Source organism: Ambystoma mexicanum, chromosome 9, assembly GCF_040938575.1.
Source record: "Ambystoma mexicanum isolate Mex_15411 chromosome 9, UKY_AmexF1_1, whole genome shotgun sequence".
Classification (NCBI taxonomy): domain Eukaryota; kingdom Metazoa; phylum Chordata; class Amphibia; order Caudata; family Ambystomatidae; genus Ambystoma; species Ambystoma mexicanum.
This window is the reverse complement of record NC_090931.1, coordinates 692861570-692876890: the sequence shown is the minus strand read 5'-3', so window position 1 is coordinate 692876890 and position 15321 is coordinate 692861570. Positions and strand designations below refer to the sequence as shown.

The following is a 15321-nucleotide window of genomic DNA, read 5'->3' as shown; positions in this document are numbered from 1 at the left end:
CCTGACCAATGAGCACCCATCCCTCCCTCTAGACCCACACCAATGTGTCCTATGCCGCCCGTCACACCCGCAACAATGTCCTGATCCCTCACGACCCACACCCATATGCCCCATCCCCTCCCTCCAGATACACACCATGTCCTTATCCCTCCCTCCAGACCTGCACCACTACGTCCCTATCCCTCCCTCCAGACACGCACCACTGTCTCCTCATCCCTCCTTACACCACTGTGTCCCCATCCCTCCTTACACCACTGTGTCCCCATCCCTCCTTACACCACTGTGTCCCCATCCCTCCCTCCAGACCCACACCACTGTTTCCCTATTGCTCTCTCCAGACCCACACCACTGTATCCCCATGCATCCCTGCAGACACGCACCACTGTATCCCTATCCCTCGCTCCAGACCTGCACCACTGTGTCCCTATCTCTCCCTCCAGACCCACTGTGCCCCATCCCTCCCTCCGGCAAACACATGTGCCCCATCCCTACCCCTAGACTCACACCAATGTGCTCCATCCCTCCCATCAAACCCATACCAATGTGCCCCCACCCCCTGCCTCCAGAGCCACACCAAGATGCCCCATGCCACCCTCCCAACCCACACCTAGATGTCCCATGCCACCCTCCAGACCTACTGAGCCTCATCTCTCCCTCCGGAAAAACACCTATGTGCCACATCCCTCCCCCTGAACCCATACCAATGTGCCCCACCCCGTCCTCTAGGGCCACATCAAGATGCCCCATGTCACCCTCCCAACCCACACCTAGATGACCCATGCCACCCTCCAGACCCACACCCATGTCCCCCATCCCTCCCTGCAAACCCATACCACTGTCCCTAGCCCTCCCCCCAGATCCACACCACTATGTTTCTATCCTTCACTCCAGACACACACCAGTGTGCCCCCTTCCTCCAAAACCACACCAATGTGCCCCATCCCACCAGCGTGCCCTATCCAACCATTCAGGCCCCACCAAGATGCCCCATCCCTCCCTCTAATCTAGACCAATACCATAATGCCCCATCCTCCCTCCATAGCAAGATGCCCCTTCCTTCCCCTTGCAACAGATGCTCAGCCGGTCGACCCCTCTAAAACCACCCATCCTAAACACACCCTCATGAAAGATTAAATTACTCCATTAGTCCCCATTTGATCAGTTAAACACCACCACCCACTGTCCCCCTGTTCCTTTTCTTAGCCCTCCATACCTTTCATGATGAATAGCTGAACGTGATTTAAAAAAAACATGTAATTTCCCTCTTCCCTATGGAAATCTGGTGGTTTGCAGTAACGTTCAGGTATCTCGGAAGAAAATGCTAATTGTATTTGCAGCCAGCCAAGTGCACACGGATTGCAGCTGCTCCTGCAGCCCGAGCCTTGCCCAAACAAGACGAAGTCCTACACTCAAGGATCCCATAGAAACGTTCACAGTATTCAAAATAAAATGACCACTACAAGCCAAAGGCATTCAGTGCACTTGCATCGGCAGCCGCAGCCTTCCCGCTTCCCGAATTCCGCTGCATCCCAGCAAGAAAGTGCCCCGGAACCGCTTCATTGCTCCGACGGAAATCACAGGGATGACATCACAGACCACGTGATGAAGAGTGGGCGGGCCGTTGCTATGGTCCTTTTCTCGGATGGGAACTAGTCGCTACCAAACCACTTCTGTTTGGGTGTGGGTGGAGCCGAGGATACCAGCCAAGAAGACACACACAGATCCACTGTTGGTGCAACTAAAATCAAAATAGGAAAAAGAAACCCATCGGTGTTTTGTTCTCCCCGTTTCCTTACCTTGCCGCGCTGTGAAACACCTGTGCATGCACTGAATGTAAATAAAAATATAATTATCATTAAATATGGCACTTTTCCGAGATGAATAAGCGCATTATAAATGCACAATAAAAAATAAACACCTGCCCGTGCACGGCGTGGAGCTCTCCTGTCTCCACGATCCTCTTCCTAAGCACGTAGACATCCCACGTGAAAACGTCACGACGACGTAACAGATACACGTCATTAAGCCGTAAAGGCATTTCAGAAAGTATCGGCAAACTTTAAAACATACACACAATGCTAGCGGGTCTCATAGGGACTTTACATGTGTGATTGATAATGAAAGCAATACAAGGCCTCCGTTTAGTCTTCTCTTCCACACATTGCAAAGGGGAAAATGAACAATCCCCTCCCTGGGCAATGCCAAATCACCCCCTGCCCCCTTGCAGGAGAAATAACTGTACAGTTACCCCATAAATACACAATACCCCCTCCCCAATATTGCCCCACGTCGGAGATGCACGTTACATATCCCAGAAATACACCGAAATAACGGGAAAAAAAACTGAATCCGCCTATACTTTAACTCTCACCCGATACACATTATAAACTACCACAACACACAGAAATAGTTCTTGCCCAATATTAACAATCAACATGAGATAATTTTAAGACTTACCAGAAACCAAATAACAATCTGTGCTTTGCAACGGAGGAATCGCTCTGGTAACGCCGTGCCTTCCAGTTCCAGCTCGTGCAAAAATGATGATGACTTGTTGTTGAACGTTGAAACCCACGTGATGCAGAGACACCCACGTGATGAAGCGGACGTTGAAACTCACGTGATGCAGAATAGCCCACGTGTGAAGTGGAGGCGGAGTGTTGCTATTGTCCGTTCTCGAATTGGAACTACGCTGGGAGGTGTCGGAGTGAGAGGCAGGGAGAGGAGCAGTGTGCTGCTGGATTTTGTGGGGCAGACACCCTTTACGAAACGCTCATGTCCCCATTTCCAGCCATCATCAAGTGAGTGCATGCGTTCCAGCTCTTGTAGTAAATTTTATATGCATTTCTTTTAGCATACATCAACTTAGACGTTCTTATCCCTTTGTTGTTATATTGTTAATAGTACCTGCACAGGCTAATGCTCACAGAGGTAGTGACTGCTGTGCAGCTACTACACAGACTCTTCTCTGGTGTAAGTGACTATATAAATATATATATATAATACCTGTGCCAGATAATGCTTGCAGACCAGTAACTGCTGTGCAGCTACTACACAGGCCGTGCTCTGGTGTAAGTTACTATATATATATAATACCTGCACAAGCTAATGCTCGCAGAGGCAGAGACTGCTGTGCAGCTACTACACAGACTCTTCTCTGGTGTAAGTCACTATATAAATATATATATATATATATATATATATATATATAATGCCTGTGCCATTTAATGCTTGCAGACCAGTAACTGCTGTGCAGCTACTACACAGGCCGTGCTCTGGTGTAAGTTACTATATATATATATAATACCTGCACAGGCTAATGCTCGCAGAGGCAGTGACTGCTGTGCAGCTACTACACAGGCCGTGCTCTGGTCTAAGTGACTACATATCTAATAATACCTGCACAGGCTAATGCTCGCAAACGCAGTGACTGCTGTGCAGTTGCTACACAGACCGTGCTCTGGTGTAAGTGACTACATATCTAATACCAGCGCAGGTTAATGCTCGCAGACGCAGTAACTGCTGTGCAGCTACTACACAGACTGTGCTCTGGTGTAAGTGACTTCATATTTAATAATACCTGTGCAGGCTAATGCTCGCAGACGTAGTAACTGCTGTGCAGCTACGGCACAGACACTGCTCTGGTGTCAGTGACTACATATAGAATACCTGCTAAGGCTCGCAGACGAAGTAACTGCTGTGCAGCTGCTACACAGACCCTGCTCTGGTGTAAGTGACTACATATATAATACCTGCACAGGTTAAGGCTCGCAGACGCAGTAACTGCTGTGCAGCTGCTACACAGACCCTGCTCTGGTGTAAATGACTACATATATAATTATACCTGCACAGGATAATGCTTGCAGAGGCAGTAACTGCTGTGCAGCTACTACACACACCCTGCTCTGATGTAAGTGACTACATATATAATAATACCTGCGCAGGCTAATGCCCGCATAGCCAGTAACTGCTGTGCAGCTGCTACACAGACCCTGCTCTGGTGCAAATGACTACATATATAATTATACCTGCGCAGGATAATGCCCACAGAGGCAGTAACTGCTGTGCAACTACTACACACAGCCTGCTCTGATGTAAGTGACTACATATATAATAATACCTGTGCAGACTAATGCCCGATAAAAGGCAGTAACTGCTGTGCAGCTAATACACAGACCCTACTCTGGTGTAAGTGACTTTCACAAAGTGTTTGTGTAGGGCTGATGGAGTTGTTTCTATTAATTGTTTGTCGATTCTTGTGGCGTAGTAATGTGTGTGTTTTTTATTTTTTTGCTTTGAGGACTGTTGCTTTGTACAGTTTGAGTTGTCTTTGGTATTTTATTTAGTCTTGTCTGGTGTATTGTTCTCTCCATTTTGCGGTTGTTTTTTCAGTTCAGCATTTTGATGCCAGTTTTTTTGGTGGTGTTGCTTTGAATGTTTTAGCTGGTGCTAATTGGTCAATGGCCTTGGTGATCCAATTGTTGAGTGTGTCTTCTGTTGTATCTATGTTTGTATCGGTGGGATCTTTCACCTAGTTTGTCGTGGTTCGTTGATAGCATGGTGGCCTCGTCTGCTAGTTTTTTTGAAAAGTTGGGATTGTAAGAAGATGGTCTGTAGATCAGTAGGAATACTATGTTGGATTTGTCGTTGAGTTCCATCTTGATTAGGAGGGATTCATAGTCTTCCGCGTTGGTTGTGATGCTTCGAGATGCTCAGGTGTGTTTTTTGTGTATAATTGCGATTCTGCCTCCTCTTCGCTTTTCTCTGTTTGCATGTATTAATTTATAATTGTCGAATATTGCTTTGTTCGCAATTGCTTTATAGTTGTCTGTTAGCCAGGTTTCTGTAAGGAAGAGCACGTCTGTGCCTCCTTCGCTTAGGTCATTGGTTTCTGTTGAGTGTTTTGCCATGGATCTAATGTTGAGGAGGCTGCAGTGTAGTTTGCTGGATTTCCCTTTTGTGTTGTTGTTAGTATTGCTTGTTCTTACCAGTGTGTTGTTGGTTGGGTTTCCATTCCAAGTGGGTTTTTCCCGGTTGCGTCTTTTGGGTGGGGTGGTTCTTTGTTGGTCAGTCTCTTTGTCGAGTAGACCGATAAGGTTTATGGCGAGGTTGGTTCGTTTCCGGGGGGTATATAGGGATATAGGGTTGCTACCCCTTTGTTCTTCCAGTCTTGGTGATATAGGGGGTGTAGAGTGAGTGTGATGGTTTCCAATTTTTTCCTTGTTCTGGTTGGGGTATTGTCCATGGTGGAGACTGGGTTGGGATGGTTTATTAGTTGTCATCCGTTTGGTGTTCTGGTTGGGTCTGTATTCGTGAAGCTTGTTGGCTGTCGGTTCATTGTTGCTGTGGTGTTTTGTTTACCACGTTGTCGTATGTGGACAGATAGCGAGCATTGTAGTCTGTCTTTGCTCTGTTATTTGTATGTCTCCTTGGGCCATCTCAGATGTTTGTCGAGTTTTTTGGGGTTGTGAGATCATCCTGGTCCGTGCCTTTGCGAGTGGTTTTGGATTTTCTATCATTTCTATTGTCTTTTCTGGCTTCTTTGTCTTTCTTGTGGTGAGGCACGATGCGTGGGTTGTGTTCCTTAGTGGGCGTCCTCTTTCGATTGGTGTTTTTCATGGTCTTTTGGTTTAGTCTTTGCTGTTTGTGGTTTGTTGTTGCTTGTATTTGGTAGGTTGTGGGTAGTTGATGGGATTTTGTGGTTCCGTTTGTTTATTGCTTCTTTCTTTTTTGGATCCTTTTCCTTTGATTTTTTTTTTATCCTGGAGGTACTTTTCGTTATGGTTGTTGATTATTGGATTTTGCGCAAAGCAAACATGAATATTGTGTGAAGGAGTGCATGTGAATACTGGCATATATTGGTGCAGTCATCTTAGGGAGAATTCTCATTTCTGTGCTAATTCCCTTCAACCTTAGAGACCCCCAGCTCTTTTGCTGGACTGTAGGACTTTTTAATTTTAACCCTGGAGTGAGTGAGACCCTTTTCCCACTGCACCATGTGTTTTGACCTTTGGATTATGTGTTTTCACTGTTTTGGGAGTCTGACAAACTCCATATGCATCTACTTTTTGTATGGTGACGCACATCAACTTCAGTGCAGTGTCACTGAGAAATCCTTTAGATTTCTCATAAGGTTTAAAATACCTTTTCTTGTGTGAACTACTGTTCCCAAGAATAGTGAGTGAAAATGACTTTACTTACCTTTTCTCTTTGTGGGTCCAGCACACACCATTTTATGTGGAGTGCTGGGGGGTTACCTAGTAGCCCCTTATCCTACATTTTCATGTAACATTTGTATGTTGCCCTCCCTACTTTTAAATGACTAGTGGCAGTGGTTTAATTTTTCCTACCATTGTGTTTTTCTACCGCAGGCTGAACCCGCAGCTGCAGTATAGGACCCAGGGGTGACCATTTTATCAAAACGGCCCCTGACTTCTTTTTTTGCCATTTTCTGTTTGTGAGGTCTTTCTTGGGTTTTACTTTGTGCGTCAAACAGATTGTAGCCCTTTGTTTGTCTTGCTGTTTGTGCACTTCAGCCCTGAGTCCCGCCTCTGGCTCCATTGTGTCTGGAAGGACAGGATGTGAGGGAGGGTCCCGAAACTCCCCTGTCCTTTGTCTCTAGGAATGCCTAAATGCAACCAGTCCTGAATGGCTGGCTGGCTGTCCTTTCAGGACAGCGACCCTGATGTGTGATTGCTTAGGCTGTGCATGAATGGGAGAAACCTGCTTCAAAGTCGAGGGTTTTGGGACTAGAGGCAGAGTCGACCACTGGGAGAAACACCTGACGAAGAAACCGTGAACGAAGCTTGCTGCATCCTCCTGGACCTTTGAATTGCCTGGTGAAGCCCTGCTGCTGTGCTGAAACTCCCTTTTCAGACAGAGAAGCTCTGGAATGGACTTCTCCCCTTGGGTTAGTGGGACCAACTAACCTAGAGACGAACTCCACTGTACCATCTTCCCTGTCTGGCTTTACTTCTTCATTGCTGCAAGAACCAAGTGCCAGGGGTAAAGTAATCCGCAGTCGAGTGAAACGTCTGAAATCCGGCTAGAAGCTCCCGGAGTCTCCTAAGGACCCTCCAGAAGCAGGACGACCAGAGCTAGAGTCCTCTCACCAGACCCAAGGAGTGAAGGAAGCCCAACCGGTACCAGAGATCCGCAGCAGTGCTGTTTAATAAGTGCTGAAACCTGCAAAGTGCAGCTGAACCGAAAAGAGCCCGAAGCCGCCAACGACCTCCGAAGTACCGCCGCAGGAGCCCTACAGATGTCCTCCCTCTTGTCCCCACGACTAATGCTCAGGAATACAGGGTCTGCAACGCTGTAGCTGGACAGAAGCCAGCTGGACCACTCTTCTTCAAACCAGAGGTACTGTTTAGACTTAGGGTACTTACCTCACTGTCTTGTAGCCTTGCTTTTGACAGTTGGGAATTGCAGTGGCTTACTTTTAGAGTTGATTTCAACTCTGTTTTCATAGATTGCGACCTTACCAGTGATTTTCTAACAAACTCTGTGCAAGACATTTGATTCTAAGAAGTGCCTCAGCTCCATAGACTGTTTCAAATTGACTTTAGCTCTCCTGGGTCCCTGCATACTCTTCTAGCCCACAGACTGATATGGTTTGTCCCTCATAGGTGGTAACGTGTTTTAGACTGTTACTGCTGGGAAAGGCTTGTCTAGATTTCATTGGAAGATTTATTTGTCCTCACATATACTGAGAACCTGTTTAACCTTTTTCCTTCCTTAAACCTTTCCGCAACCTCAGAATCTGCAAGTGTGAAATATAAATGCCATTACTGTCCTTGTGATAGAAGTCACCCCATCTATTTATAACTGAAACCTTGAGTGTAAGTGTTACTTGGCTACTTGTATTTACAGATTTCATTTGTACAGCTCACAGTTATCCCTCTTGAGATAGGCCTGGCTGCTCAGTCACACTGCCAACCTGTGTAGTTCAGACCTATACCAAAAGGTGGGCTTACCTTATACCAAGCAGATAAGTGTTGTGTAGTCTCACACAGTGGGACAACACCAATTCTTACCAAGTCAGCATGGAAATGTATTGATTGTGAGGGTGCTGGGTTCCTGCTTTTGACTGGGATGGCAAAGGATTCTCACCCAGGGGGTGCATGCTATGTTTAGGCCTCTTTCTTCCACTTTGGCCCAACATAGTCTCAGGCTTTATCCATGCCACATTGTGGATTGTGAGGGTGATGGATGCCTGCTTTTGACTGGGATGGCAAAGGATTCTTAGGGGTGCATGCTATGTTTAGGCCTCTGGCTTCTACTTTGGCCCAACATAGTCTCAAGCTTTACACTTGCCACAGTGGGGGATCATTCAGCATAAGTGCAACTAAGCAAAAGCAGAATGACTATTTGTAGTGGTCCGCATATCATCCTACAAACTCTGATGTTCTGAAGTAATCAGTAAGTCATCCCCAAATCATCAAGAACAAACATGTTTCATGGCAATGCTCTTGAAGTAATCAGCAGGTCATCCCAGAATCCTCCCCAAATCATCAAGGACAAATGTGCAATCTCCAGAAGTGATCAGTAGGTCATCCTAAAAGCATTTCTAAAATGGGGATAATGTTAGCATATTCATTAAGTCATCCTCAGCTCATCCCCAAATCATCATCCACCATTCTGAGATATTTGCTGATGACTTTAACAACCTGATAACATCTGATGATGTGGGAATGACTTCTAGTGTAGTTCGATGATCATCGGGTGACCCCAGGATGGTCTCTAAAGTCATCCTTTTAGACCAGGGTAATGACCTCCCGACGATCACTTGTAAAAAGTTAGCTTAAATGATCAATTTATTAAAAGCTATTCACCCGGTTGTATTATGTTTCATTTCTGTTTGAAACGGAGGAATTCCATGCATCATTCGCCCACATTCATATATTGAATTGAGGAAACTGCTGTGTATTTATTTATAAATGTCAGGACTTGCAAATGCAATTTAAAGAAATTCATATTTTTCCATAAAATGGTATTATCCTATAATACCTAACACAACACTGTATATGAGGTTAGCAAAACCTTTTGAACTGAACTATCCTTAGTGTTTTACTGGGAGAGGGTATTGCAGCTAGTTTGCTTTCAATCTGTTTGAAGGCTCACCACTTGCTCATAGTCGAATGCAGACCGTACCTGACATAAAAAAAGTCTCGTGCTTTTCTTTGTCCTCGCCTTCACCTTTGGCAACTCTTCTCTGAAGTCCATGCTCGCTGAACCTGGCAGCATCCTTTATATCAGTGTAATGACAGCCTTAGCTGCTGCTTCAGCCTCTTGTGTCCACTAGGATGATGTCTCTTTGTGTTTACCACTGAACACTGACAGGCAACTTATAAGGCCTTGCTTGATAATGCAGTATAGGGAGGTTAGTAAAAGCCGACAATAACGCATCGGAAGTATGTGGCGAAGGTGGTTCGAATGGTCCAAAATTCTATGATTTATAAGTTGTAAAATATACAAAATCCATCCCTTCCAAGAATCCATGACAAAATGTAAAGCTGTTATGAAAACCCTGAAAAATACATGGAGTAAATATATCTACTGCTGTCTCTGCCAACCTCCCATGCAAAACGTAATGTCTAAAATTACATTCAGTAGGTGGTGTCCTATCTACTTGGTATACTGTGGACGGCACCATTTATGCCAATGTAGTTATTCATATTTTCTGCTGAGTGTTGTCATGCTTTTGTTAAATAACGTGGGTTACATGGGAGGGATAATTCTAACATTCTGTGAAGATTCCACCACTTTGTACTGTGGGCAGGTTTCGAAATTAAGATTCACTGAGCAAGAGCAAAACTGTATAGGTATGTCTGGGGCTCTCTAGTAGTTCCCACAATTATCAGCAGAGAACACTTGGTCCCATCAAAGATTCCCGTCACAAGTACGGAATACTCAGCCATGGGGCAAAATTACTGTCTTTTATTAACAAACAAAGTGACAGGGATCATATCAGAAAAACAAGTATTCTCCAGAGCTCTCGTCTTCTAGGCATGTATCACCCGGCTTTATCCCGTTGTGATGTCACAAATCCAGGTTTTATCCCAGAAACCTGTAGCACATTTACATTGGTCAGTTTGGGTTGGATACATATGGGAGTTATACAGATTAGTTCTACTATTGGATAGCCATATCTAGTGACTCCACCTAGTATCAATCTACAATGTTGTAGGGACACAGAGAGACAATTGGCCTTTGCAACAGATTATATCCCCACGTGAAAGGTGAATCTGGATTGGGCAGAATGTGTCCTCTCATCCCTGGCACACTGGATGGTTACCAGATTGAGTGTACCGTTTCAAGGCAATAGGAATGAACATGGAGGTGCAAAGTGTTCCCTAATGTGTCCATCTCTGATCACCTAAGCCTGGGAGAGTGCATTTGATTAGCAGTTTGTGGGCAGCACCTTAGCTTTTTCCCCCCTCTGGTTCGATGGGAACAGTTCTCTTCATCTACCATGGTTGAATAGGCATTGTTCTGTTCGGCTGGGCCACGTGTGTGTAGACCATGGGCCTCATTACAGCTGTCCCGGCAAACAACAACAGCTTACCAGCACCGTTGTTTCCAGACCAGCGCAGTACAACTCTGCGGGCGGTTGCTGTCCTGCCTGTAGTGTCGGACCTGCCGGGCGGGACGGCACCCGCTCGCAGAGTTCTCAAGGAAGCACATGCACCAGTGTTAACTGTGCCGGTGTTCCCGTGTCCCCATTCCCATGGAGTCCTATGGGGACTTACAAAATTACCGGCACCTGACTTTCCGGCCACCCTACTCGGAATAGCCTGGTGGCACCGGGAAGTCAGGCGCCAGTAATCTTTTTCTGGTCTGGTGGCAACCCGTCGGTTTTACCGGACCCGTAATGAGCCCCCATGAAATTAAGCTGTCCTGCTTGTAATTATGAGGATTTTAGCCTGATTTTCTGCAGGTGGCTCATTGTCTTGGTAACTGGAACTTTCCCATCTCCACTTGTCCTTAGCTGGGTGCCTCATTTCTGCACGCCTCTGGCTGCAGCAATCATGTCAGCTTCTCCATGTAATCGAAACCTGTCTCTCCTTTGCCACTCGTTTCAGAGACCTATAGCATCCTTATCATTCCCTATGACTTCTCTATGTTAATAGCACTCAAGGTTGTGCAAGCTAAATATATGAACTCTTTGCATCTTGTGGTTTTAGCTTTGGCGAAAGATCGGAGTATGAAGATATGTACGTGTATCTGTCCTCTACCTACGTGAGTCATAAGCATGTGCTTCGTGCCTATATGCAATAAACTAGTGTATGTTCTTGCAACTAATGGATGAATATGTACTACATGTACAATGTAGCTACGTCATGTCAGTGAGGATGTCATTGGTTTCTAGTTTTGCAGCTAGTCAACTTGCTTGATCGATGTAATTTCCATGTTGTCCAAATCGATTGGGTATGGTCTGAACGGCTGCCTGAGAGAATAACGCTTCTCACAACTGCAATACTTCGAGGATTGCACTGATGGGCCTAAAAGTGAGGCACATCTGTCATTTCTCTGACTTTATGTTGAGATTGGTGTGGGGGGGCATGAGGGTTAGCTTTGCCCCCCCCCCCACATCTACCATACCATCTCCTGGATGTCAGGCATCATCTAGTATGCAGGAGTTACCAGTGGGGAACCACAAGCTTGTACTGGGTGCACCACAAATCTAACTTCTACAGGCGAGGCAAACCACAACCTTTTGACCATTATTTATAATCCATTTGTTTAAATGCATACTAAATGTGTCTCAATTCTTCTTTATTAATATTCTCAAATGCTCAAAGTTAATATTACATGTGTATGTTTTGTAAGGCACAAGTTGGACTGAGGAGCCATAAAGTAGCTCCTGGTTGCTGCTAGTTTCAAGCTAACCATGCTCTCCTAGGCAAGAAGTAGGAGATAAATAGCTTCCATCAATTCTGAACCCTGTGTGGGCATTTCCTGAAAAGGGCCTTGTGCATTCTTAACCACAAGTCAAAAACCAATACCTTCGTACAAAAGTTTCGCCCAAAGCCATTACCAATTGAGTGATAAGTAGTGATGCCTTGTGGTCCTACTGTCTGCAAGCAGTCCCCTGTATTATATATTGCAATTTTCAGTACTGTCATCCCTCGCTAAACAGCGTCTTCCTTGCTTTTCTATTGTACTGTTACAAGTAATATTTATTTATTGTTCGCTTATTAGCCACTTATAGTAAGTACATTCTGTTTCAAAGCGCCCACAGGGCAACGGGGAGGGGACAAGGGGATGGCAAACTTTAACATACATAAATATTAAATACAGTGGGTGGGGGGGACAAACCTACTATGCCTTGTGAGTGTTCAGAATGTGCAAGTGTAGAAGGGAGGGGAAATGGTATAGGTACTGGCGTGCCCATGGGTGAGCAAAAAGGTGAAGTGCAATGTGTGGTAAATGCGAGCCTCTAGAGTGGAGGGTGTGTCGGGGCAAGTGCTGAGGATAGACAGAAGCTGAGGCGATTAGGTGTGGGTGGGTCAGGGCCCAGAGGATGCATAAGGGCTCTGGACACCAAACAAGCAACTATGAGGTACGCAGAGGAGAGAGTGGGGTGGGAGGTAAAGAGGAAAGTCTTGAGGAGTTTTCGGAATGTTAGAAAGTCATACTCAAGGCGAAGAGGGAGGAGGAGGCTGTTCCAAAGAAGGAAGCCAACTGAGGAAAGCGATCATTCTCCTGCCCTCTGTTTAGCAAAACGCTTTATACACAAAGAGTTGGTGCCAGAGGAGTGCAGGGGTCTAGAGGGTGAATATTTAGTAAGAGAGAGTTGCAGATAGTGTTCTCCCTAGCCCCAGACAGTCTTGTGGGGCTCCCTGGCCCCAGACAGTCTTGTGGGTGCTACAGAGGGATTTGAATTTAATCCGTGATGCAACCCGGGAGCCAGTGAAGGTATAATAGTATAGAAACCTCCTGCTGGGGATGGGCACTCAAAAACGCACCTCACAGGTATGTAAGTGGTGCAGATGAAACCCCTTTTTGCTTTCGTTGGGCACAATAAAACCTAAAATAAATCCCCTCAAGGATTTAGAGAGTATCTAGGTATAGAGGAGAGGGCCACACAAGAGATGGACATACCCTCTTTGGTGTTTCAGGAATCAAATTAAGAGGGTGCACAGAAGGGACCACAGGCAAAAGTAGGGGGGGGCACCTATAAATGGGCGATGTGAATGCTTTTCCCAAGTTGATGTGGGCGAAGTAGCACAAATTGACCCAGCAGAGTTAAACCTTATGTATTCCAACAGCACAGTGTTTGGGGAAAGCTGGATAAAAAAATAAGCATTTACAAGCAATTCTATAAGAAAAATTTAATTTTCTAATACTTCTGATGTCAGGGTGTCAACTATAAGTACAATTCCAACTATGCATCATAAGTCTGTATAGTGCAAGAATATAACAGAACTAGGAACTGAATTAGTTGCAAGGTGTTACCAACAAAATGCCAGGTTACTTCAAAGTATACCTTAGTGTTTCTCAAGTGGGCCAGGGTGCTATCAGTTCAGGGTGACACGTGTTCTCAATTACATGGAGTTGCTAATAAAAGTGCCAACCTGCCTGGGATCATGTATATTACGTCATGGTTCTCTTAAGCACAGCGATATTCAGCGCAATGTGCCAGCTGCCAGTTAAACATAGTCATGTCAGTTTCAAATAACCGTACCTAACCACAGTTGGCACAATGCCAGTTCCAGCAGTGCCATGCCCGCCTTGCCTAAGCCTGCCCCAGTATGACATGTTTTGATGTAAGTGCAGCTTCAAATGCCGCAATAATTCCATTTTATGGTTGGTAGTCGCCATATGTAGGTTAGAGCCCCAGAAGTCCAAACCTAAATGACCCAACACCCAGAGCGCAAGTCAGATGCCCAGCATCCTGCCCCCACACCCTAAAACACACGCCCTATACCTGGGAAGCAGCCCTGTACCTGGGAAGCAGCCCCTTACCACCCAGAGCACAGGCCTCATGCCTGCCCCACACCCTAAAGCACAAGCCCTATACATGTGAAGCAGCCCCCATCACCCAGAGCACAGGCCCCTTACCTGGCATCCCTTCTGCCACTGTTAAGTTGGCAAGCCCCATACCTGGCATCCTGCCGCCCCCCCCCCCAAATCCAGAGCACAAGCCCTATACCTGGCATCCTGCCCCACCACACAAAGCACAGGCTCTATTTGTGGCATTCTGGCCCCACTACCATGAGCGCAAGCCCCATAGCTAACATCCTGCCTACCCAAAGCACAAACTCCAAACTTGGCATCCTGCCCCTCGCTGCCCAGAGCACAAGCTCCATACCTGGCATTCTGCCCCCTACCACACAGAGCACAAGTCCCATACTTGGCATCCTTGCCCCAACCCTCAGAGCACAAGCCCTATGCCAGGCATCCTGCCCCCAACAGTCAGAGCAGACGCCCCATACCTGGCCCCTGCCTCCCAATCCCCACACCTTCTAGGCCATGGCAACAGCCCCTCCCAAACAAGCCACTTCCAGCGTGGTGGACAGTGCTGATTGATCGTTCTCATGATGTTGGTCCTGAGACGTCACGTTCCCCTTCTGTTCTGTGTTGACTTTCTACACGCAGGCAGCCAGCACAGCAACCCAGACCCATATCGTCCACCAGTGGTGGAGGCACAGGGGGGGGTTGGGTGGGGTGGCAGCACTAAATTGTGTAGGGGAGGCAGGTGCCTCCCCTGTCCCTACCGTAGAGACTCCACTGCATACCCTTGATGTTATCATGACTGCTACTATCCTTGAGATGGAATTCCATGTTATGGTTCAATTGTCATGCCATCAAGTGTTCATGAACAAGTAGCACTGCCCATCTAAGACCCAACATCGAGCCCATCTGCAGTACTTGAGTCAGACTCCTTAGGAAGACTTCAGCACTTGACTTCCAACAAACCTTTAAGTCCTCATCTATTTCAGATTCTGGTCCCGATCCTTGTGCCTTGCTAGATGCTCTTAACCAAGATCTAACTGAATCAGAACATAGCCTAGCACCAGCCATCCATAAAAAAATAAACATGGTTAACACTAAAAGTAGAACCATGCGAAACCTAGAACACAGATGGAGGCCAACTCAAACTCCTGCAGATAAACTTGCCTAGAAAATCCAGTCCACATGGTATCGTGCAATAATCAAAAAGAACAAAAGCATACCTCCAGAACAGAGTTAGTCTAACATCTTCAAAGAATTGAGAACACCATCACAAATATCCACTGATCTTAAACCCCACACAGGAGTTTCAATATAAGTTGGCTCAGCTTTCAATGCTAAAATTCAGAGTTTTCGGGACCG

At 46.2% G+C, this 15321-nt stretch overlaps 1 protein-coding gene and 1 long non-coding RNA gene across 3 annotated transcripts in view; one reads left to right on the top strand and one right to left on the bottom strand.

The window, feature by feature from the left end:
• Positions 1-2592, bottom strand: part of LOC138488522 (uncharacterized) — a 42502-nt gene extending 39910 nt beyond the window's left edge. The window contains exons 1-2 of the long non-coding RNA XR_011274677.1: positions 2458-2592; positions 1487-1738 (exon numbers count right to left, since the gene is read on the bottom strand). This is a non-coding gene — a long non-coding RNA (uncharacterized lncRNA). The remainder of the gene's footprint in view (positions 1-1486; positions 1739-2457) is intronic.
• A 53-nt stretch (positions 2593-2645) lies between these two features.
• Positions 2646-15321, top strand: part of INO80D (INO80 complex subunit D) — a 227190-nt gene continuing 214514 nt past the window's right edge. For both annotated transcript variants that reach the window (XM_069615563.1, XM_069615562.1), the window contains exon 1: positions 2646-2801. The gene's annotated coding sequence lies outside the window, so the exon portion shown is untranslated. The remainder of the gene's footprint in view (positions 2802-15321) is intronic.